Consider the following 8,659-nt stretch of genomic DNA (forward strand, 5'->3'; position numbering starts at 1 on the left):
CCAGTACTCATCCTATCACTTTACTTTTTGGCTGGGTTTCAGTGCAGCCTTTTTTTTTTTTCTTTCAGGCAGAATTAAAAGATCATACAACAGGTTAGGGTTTTTTTTTTTTTAAATACATTTTATTGTTTTAAATAATTAGTTTAATTTCAGCTCCTTTTGTGTTTTCTTCTCACAGCCTTTGCAATCGATGTGTTTACTAGCAACTGAAGACATGGTGAATATCTGTGTTTATCAGCAGATAAATGCAGAAATTACATTTTGAATTCACTGACAGGAGCATTCACCCCTACAACACAATTTTGAGAGTTTAATCAAGAAACAAAAACTTGTGAGCCCAAACAAAACATCTTGGCTTTCTCATTTCAATTGCTAAATACTCACCCAGGCTGCATATGAATGAACTGCCGCCCCGAAATTATGTGCATAAATTATTTGGCAAACAAGGCTGAGTAATGAACAAATGCGGGTGAATTGCTGTGTTGGGGAAGAGAAAGCCAGGCATGATTCAGTCAATCACCTACTCGTTATGGCTGATTCCCTAGGCTCAAATTAGGCAATAATCAAGGATCCTTCTGCACAGCGGCTGGGGTGAGCATGGATGGGCTGTGAGCCTGCAGAGACGGGTTTGAGAGCTCCTGCATAGATGGGGCCGCTGCCTCCGGCATCTGACTCTCATTCATAGAATCATAGAATTATAGAATCACAGAAGGTGTGAGGTTGGAAGGGACCTTCAAAGCCCATCTAGTCCCACCCCTGCAGTGAGCAGGGACATCTTCACTAGAGCAGGTTGCTCAGAGCCCCATCAAGCCTGACCTTGAGTGTCTCCAGGGATGGGGCCTCCACCACCTCTCTGGGTAACCTGTGCCAGGGATCCACCACCCTCATATTGAACATTTTCTTTACAATATCCAACCTAAATCTCCCTCTTCCAGTCTAAAACCATCCCCCCTTGTCCTATCACTCCATGCCCTCAGGAACAATTCTTCCCCAGCTTTCTTGTAGGCCCCTTCAGGCACAGGAAGGCCGCGATAAGGCCTTCTCTTCTCCAGGCTGAACCAGCCCAACTCTCTCAGCCTGTCTTTACAGCAGAGGTGCTCCAGCCCTTGATTCATTTTCGTGGCTCCAAAGTGCCCAGCCAGATCTGGTGCTGACACTCAGACATGCCACAGATGTCAGGAAACTGCCATTCCCAACCCCACTTTAAACTGCTCTCAAGTGCCTCTGTGCCAAATAATAGTCCAGATGTGGCCTAAGCCAGGCTGACTGCTGCCTTGTAGTGTAAGCAGGTTATCACACAGGCACAGGCAAACGTGTCTGCTGTCATATCTGAGCTTCCAAAGTTACACTGGACACAGACCATGCACTGAAGCCTCACCAGGACAGCTCCTGCCAACTCTGCTTCTGGCACATCCTACAGGATACACCCCAATCAGGATTTGTTTGTCCTGAAAGGGCCACTCTAAATATCCATCCATAATCCTCATCCTTGCGGAGTGGTGGGGCAGAGGGAGGAAAGACTCCTGCTGCCACTCCCAGGACTTCAGCCTGAACCCTCCTGATGTCCCACCAGTCAACCTGGTGGTGAGTACCAAATCACAGGCACAAGCAGTCCCACCACCCTACCACCACGCTGTTGCCTGCAAGGCTCTGGCCTACAATGTCCTAAAAGGATCTAACGAGACCTTGTCAATGGGCTTCCCAGCAAGTAGGTTATATTGCAGGATAAACTACCTCTTGTTCCACTAGCTGCAGTGTGATGAGTTCCTGCTACACCAAGGAGCAACTGACTCTGCTGTCCCTACGCATACCCGGAGAGCAGAGTAGCCATTACCTCAAAATGTGGAAATGATGCATAGTCCAAATCAGATCCATATCTGTATTCCCAGCTGGAATTACAGAAGAGTTTTGAGAGTGATTTAAGAGATCTTTACCTCTCAAATAAGACTGTCTTCCAACCTTTTCTTCTAGGGCTCGTTCTTTTCCCACACAGAATTATCAGTCACCTGGATTTTGAGGATTTCATGGGATTTGTGGGATCCTTGCTGTCGATGAAGGATCCGAACAAACTTGTACACAGTTTATACATTGAGTGTGACCTCTAGCCGACAGCTGCTCTCCATTCAACCACACCCTCAGCCCCACCTCCTGCATGCTGAGCATAGACAAGGCACAAAGTTCAGTTTTGCAGCTTTCCAACTGCCCTTTGGCCTCACCAGGCACAGGTTTTAGGGAGGGGCATTGCACTGGCTGTGCTAGCTGTGAGCTGGTATCCACAGATCATCCAGGAAGCCAAGAATCAACAAAACACTCTCTGTGCCGAAGAGTTTTTATTAAACATCACTCCGATCAGACTTTTGGCTACCTGGGCTTCTGCTGAACTACAGGACACAATGCACATTGTAATAAGGAACAGCAGGTGGAACTACAAGAAGGACATTGAGGTCCTGGAGCGAGTCCAGAGAAGGGCAACCAGGCTGGGGAAGGGGCTGGAGGGCAAATCCTGTGAGGAGCAGCTGAGGGAGCTGGGGGTGTTCAGCCTGGAGAAGAGGAGGCTGTGGGGAGACCTTATCACCACCTCCCCTGCCCTGCCAGGAGGGTGCAGAGAGGTGGGTGATGGTCTCTCCAGCCAGGGGACAGGAGATGGGACAAGGGGCAATGGGCTCAAGCTGCCCCAGGGCAGGGTCAGATCAGCTGGGAGGGAAAAGTTCTTCCCTGGCAGAGCTGTCAGGGCCTGGCACAGGCTGCCCAGGGAGGGGCTGAGTCCCCACCCCTGGGTGTGTTTAACAGAGGGGAGATGAGGTGCTCAGGGATCTGGTTTTAGCACAGGACAGGAACGGTTGGACTCGATGATTTTAAAGGTCTTTTCTACCCTTATGATTCTGTGAAGTTTTCTATGCAAACACAGGGCATGACATGATATTAGCACAGGTTATAGGCCCCCAGCTTTGCTTTTGGTAAGCAGTGCTCATTCAGTGCTGAGGAATCATGCAATAGCTGTGCCAAGTGCCCTGAAGAATGTAGAAGTTACATTTCCCATTTTAAAGGAGAGGAGAAATAAAGGCAGGAAAGAGATTAAAACCAGCAGTCAAGCAGAAGCAGCTTCCACTGCAGAAGTCTGTGGTCATGTTGACAGCTTTACAATTAGATGTTTGTTGCAAAGGCAGTTAGCAGTCTGTGTTCCCACCCAGCCCCACCTCCCAGTGCACAACTTCCAGATCAAGACCGTAATTGTGACAGTTCTGCCCAGGGTCATGACAGAGCATCAGTGAGAGAGCTGGGTAAAAATGCATCCAGAGCATCAAAGCTGCTGCTATTTCCCTTCCAGAGAAAACAGACAGCAAAAGAAGCTTGAATATTCAGCTAAATCTGAATGTGAGTCCCACCCACCATCCAAACAAATGCAAAGGAGAGATTCCTAGAGAACTTTTACTCCAGCCATCCTCTTCCAGCCGCTCCTGATTTCCTGAGTGTCAGTAGCAGGTGGTGCAGGAGGTACTGCCAAGGCTTCCTTGGGGGATAATTTACACCCAAATGTAAAAAATATCCTTTTTAGTCCACTGAAAATACCAAACAATACCCCAGCTCTCACACAATGGCCCTTACACTTGACTTGTGAACTGCTGAGAAATATTCTCTGTGACAGTTTGCACTCAGAGGTGTGTAAGTTCATCTGTACCACACTTCCTTGGCTTGCTTAAGAGACTGTCCCATCAGAAGTCTTGCTGATGTCAAGACTTACAACTTGAAGTGTTCCTCCTCTGTCTTAAAGCCTGTTGCCCCGTCATGTAAGGAAATGAGATTGGTTTGACATGATTTGTTCTTGACAAATCCATGTTGACTGTCACTAATCTCCTTGTTTTCTCTTAAATTCTTACAAATTGTTTATTTGTTCCAGGATTTTTCAGGAAATTGAAGATAAGCTGATATGTCTAAAATTCCCTAACTCCTCCTTCTATCCCTCCCCTTCTTCACTAAGTTTCCATTCCTAATTCATATTCTATAGCTTTTAAAGGCTTTTACTCCCCTAAATATTTCATACCTTAGAGAGTCTATCAGCAAAAGAAAAACAGCAACTGGCAGAGGACCTTCTAAAAAGAGTCTCATACTTTAATGACCATATGCTACATCATATTTTAAACAGTTCTAGGTAGATTTTTTCAAAAGGCTGCAGTGTTGGTCTGTCTCTGTTCCAGCTGAAGTATGTAAGAGATTTCTCACTGGCCCCAAAGAAGGCTCAGAGATTCCTAAAATTTATTTTCCTAAGTCCAGAGATGTTCAGTATATACTGGCAGGTAAATGGTGAATATGGTGCCTTGTACAGTTTTCAGCAAGCTCACTGAAAAGGATGCAGAGTCAGGCGATTTTGTAAGAGGCTGTGACTACATTCTCCCTCACAGCTGTCAGCCAGACTTAACTGAGGTGGTCAGTCTGAGCCTAAAACTGTTAGTGGGTGTTATTGCAAGAAAGTCTGCCTGAATACCTGCCAGAGTGCTCCTTTCACACAGTAAAGAGGGACAGGTCAGAGCGTGTGGGTGAGCAGTTCATGCAAGAAGCTCAACATATCGACTTGCTCAAGTGAAAATACCTCCTTGTGCAATGCTGAGAGCACCGAAGAACGATGGAGCCAACCACCAGCTGGATGGGAAAGACTAACAGGTGTCATTCTCACAGCACTTTCCCTCCTGTGCCACAGGCTGTTTTCAGTGGAACGGGGTCTATATACACCAGTTGAGATGTTAGCTATGACCTTTTTTTCACAGTAAGGGTGAGGGAGCCCTGGGACAGGCTGCCCAGGGGGTGTGGAGTCTCCTTCTCTGGAGAGATTCAAGACCTGTCAGGACACCGACCTGTGTGACCTGTCCTAGGGACCCTGCTGTGGCAGGGGGTTGGACCTGATGATCTCTGGAGGTCCCTTCCAACCCTTAAATTCTGTGACTCTGTGATTTAGTTTTGCAGCTGTAGATGGAGCTTTCCTGTACACCACACTTGTAGCTGCCCCCTGAACGCTTCCTTCTCAGCCCCTTTTCGATGAAGGGTTGGGAGGAGAAGAGCTGTCTTCGGCTGTCTGCAGAGCAGCACATCATTTTAAAGTCATCATTCCCCATTAGCCTCACAGGCCAGATGCCAGGCAGAGTGGAATCAATCCTTTTCTATGAAGCCATTTCTAAATAAGCATCTCTGCTCTTAAGTAAATTTTCACTGGGTTTCTAAGCATCCATTAAGCCCAGGGGCAACAGAAAGCTGGGAAGATTCCCTGTTTTACTTGTTTCTTCCAATACTAGTGAGGACTGCTGTGTCCCCATGAGAGGAACCTTGGCAGGGTGGCAAAGACAGAAAAAACTTCCTGAAAAGCACAAGAGCTCCTTATTAGAAGGAGTATTCTTGAATGAGGTTGCCAACACACCTTTAGTGGTTAAGAGAAGCCAGCTTTAGTTTTCAGGGAGTCACATAAATTCACCTCTAGTAGGGGAAAAAAGAGGTAAGACCAAGTAATGGAATAAATATTGCCATGATTGACTCCTCCTTCACAGACTTCAGGTTTTTTTCTTTTTTTTTTAATTTTAACCTGTGAAACTTCCCTCACCATCATGTCATGCTTGGCTTTAATGTAGCTATAAAGGTGGACGTGGCAATTCTGCTGCTGTATTCATCCTGATACTACAGAGAAACCGTTATCCTCCCGGGGCTGCTGTCAGAAGAGATGCAGGTAGTGACTTTTGCGTCTTCCTCTGCTAAAACAGACTTGGGTCGTGACACAGGGTCACTGCTGTGGGACTGGCAGAGGCCGGAGTGCTGTACAACACTACCCCCTTGTGATTTCTGTTGTTACAACACCTTCTGAGCCGCAGTTTAGGACAGTGGGAACTGAGAACACTATTTGATACATACACATGGGGTTTGTTTTTACTGAATTCCTCTTTTCTTGTGCTGATAAACTTGTGCTATTTTTATATGATTCTATATTTGTTGCTTCAACACCTTGGACAGACCCGGTACTTCATCATTTTCCAGCTCATCCTGCATCACTTCTCAGTGCGATGTCCAGTGTGGAAACTTCAGCCTTGCAAGCTCCTGCTTGGGCAGGGGGTTGGACCCGATGATCTCTTGAGGTCCCTTCCAACCCCTACGATTCAGTGATCTTTGCTACCATCTGGCATTTCTGTGAGCTGCAGAGGACCAAAGCCAAGCTGCTTTAGTTGAATGACAGCATCTTTGCCCCCACAAATCGTGGCTGGGATCAAAGAGATCATAGCTCAGGTTGAGCAGCTGCTGTGGCACTGGGGAGACGATACCTCAGCTCCCCAGCAGCGGTATGGGTGCACAAGTGCAGCACCCTAAGTGCTAAAGCTTTGTGGGTATTTAGCAGTAACCCCACTTCAGCTGGCTTCACGAATCTGAACAGCCTGCCAAGTGCTGCCTCTTTACCCTTAAAGCATGACAAAGATGACAAGGAGACCAGCACAGGGACGAGGTGCAGGCACACGCTCACAGCCGGCACAGGGAGCAGCTCCTGAGCAAAGCAGAGACACTTTGGTGACAGTCCCCAGGTTCAGCTGAGAGCCTGGATGGCCAGGCAAGGCCATGGCAATGGGGCCAGCTCAGGGTGCAGCAGGCATGGTGGTGCTGCTCAGCCATCAGCTGCTCCTCCTCAAGGCTGTTCCCAGGAAGGGCGATGCCCTCAGGGCCACTACACTGGCCAGGCCCGTGAAGAACTGTAATGTGCCTACCTAAAAAGTCAGGTTCCAAAATGTGTCCTTTATTTTTGACATGGGTAAGTGGAAAGGGGGAGAAAAAAAATCTATTTTTATTATTGCTTTCGCTCAGAGGTCAAGTAACATGGTACGTTCTGGGTGGCTTTCCTAGAACAATGGAGAACATTTTAGTTGGAAGGAATTCTACTTCCATGTCAAACGCTCATGTCAAACGACTTCCCCTTCTCTGAGAAAAGAAAAAGACTGCTGCTTTGTTCAGCACTGACCTGCTCCCATTGTTTACTCCCCAGATGGAGTACAACACAATATTCTGTCTCCAACGTGCTTATTTCTGGTGCAGCTGGGATGTCACCCTCACCATGACAGGGGATGTGGCATGTTTAGAAGTCCTTTTTCCACCAAGGTTTCCTTGAATTCAGATCTAATATAGAGCAACTGTGAAGTTAAATCGATGTGTGGGTACTTGCCTGAAGTACTTAGCAGCAAAAGAGGAAGGACATCAACAGCTCCCTTTCTTTTCATAGATAACAGAACTATACAGGAAGAGTTTCCTAAGTGTGTGCTGTTTTCTTAACAAATAAATTAGCCATAGAAACACCCAAGGTCACAGAGTTACTGAACAAACACTAGAAACAATCAGGCTTGTGTTGAAGCCCCTTCCCTACTTCAGAAACTGGTTCCCTACGGCATGAGGGTGCTCGGGGCTGGTGGAGGTTCAAAAAGCAGGGAGAGGAAACTGAAGGAGTAAAATGAACCTAAAGCCACCAAAATATGGTGCCACTTCTGGTTCAGAACGGTCATTTAAAAAGCAGCTGTTGCGATAAAGACAGGAAATAAGACAACTAAGAGGGACAGGGGCACTCAGACCACGAACATGTCAACAGCAGCCACAGGACAACTTCAACCCCACTTCAGAGAGTGATGGGGAGGTGGGTGGGGCATCCATCTGGGATGAACTAATTATGCTGAAGCCCCTTTATTTCATGGGATGATGACACCCCCAAAGCACAGTTTGCCTGACCTGCTCTAGAAATCTTTGCTAGGATGGGCTGACTCCCACCACCACAGGGCCTCCTCCTCTCCACTGGCATTAAGGGGTATCTGCTCAGAGGTGTCTGCCCTACCCGTGTTCACCTTCAGTCAGATTCTCCCTCACTGGGAATAATGAACAGTTAAGACCAGCATCAGAACTGGGACCCTCTGAGTTTGCACGTGGTTCAACAGGTATGGAACAAAATATGGTACCAGGCTGTTAAGAGAGCACACAGGAGGCTTTTGCCTGTAACCTCATTGCAGGTAACACTGTTTTCATGGTAAGTTAGATCATCTTCACCCCCTCTTAACAGTGTTTGCTGGTGCTGGATCATCCTCTTAACACAAGTATCACCTTCTCACTCACCGTGCTACAACATGCCAAACAAGAAACGAATTTGGGCCATGCCTGAACTGACAAGGCATTTGTTTGCTCTTTCTGTTTAAACTGCCTGAGGACACTGAACTTCACAGCACTGCTGGTGTGCCAGAGCAGTTCAGCTCCAGCCCAGGCCCACAAAGGTCCTTTGGTGCCTGAAAACACACTCAAACCCCCATTACACCCTTGAACGAAATGATGTGTCTGAACACCTCTGTCCAACAACTGACCTGCAGAGCAACTGCAGGACACACAGAGCCAGCCTGAGTAGAGGTATTATGCATTAATCTTCCTGGAGTCTTGGAAAAGAAATAAATCTAAAAGGATACAGAGACCCATTTCTTTCTCCAAAACGTAAATATTTGTCATTAATCATTTTGAATAGAAGCCTTATAATTCACTGACTTTCAGATAGGTATTTTACTCTTTCCCTCCTTTACTTCAGAACTCAGCAAATCTGAAATGGAAGCCTGTAAGCCCAGGGACTGTTTTCTTCCCTGGAGAAACTCTCTTAGGACACACAGAGAAGTTG

Source organism: Gallinula chloropus (genome assembly GCF_964237585.1).
Source record: "Gallinula chloropus genome assembly, chromosome: 14".
Lineage (NCBI taxonomy): Eukaryota > Metazoa > Chordata > Aves > Gruiformes > Rallidae > Gallinula > Gallinula chloropus.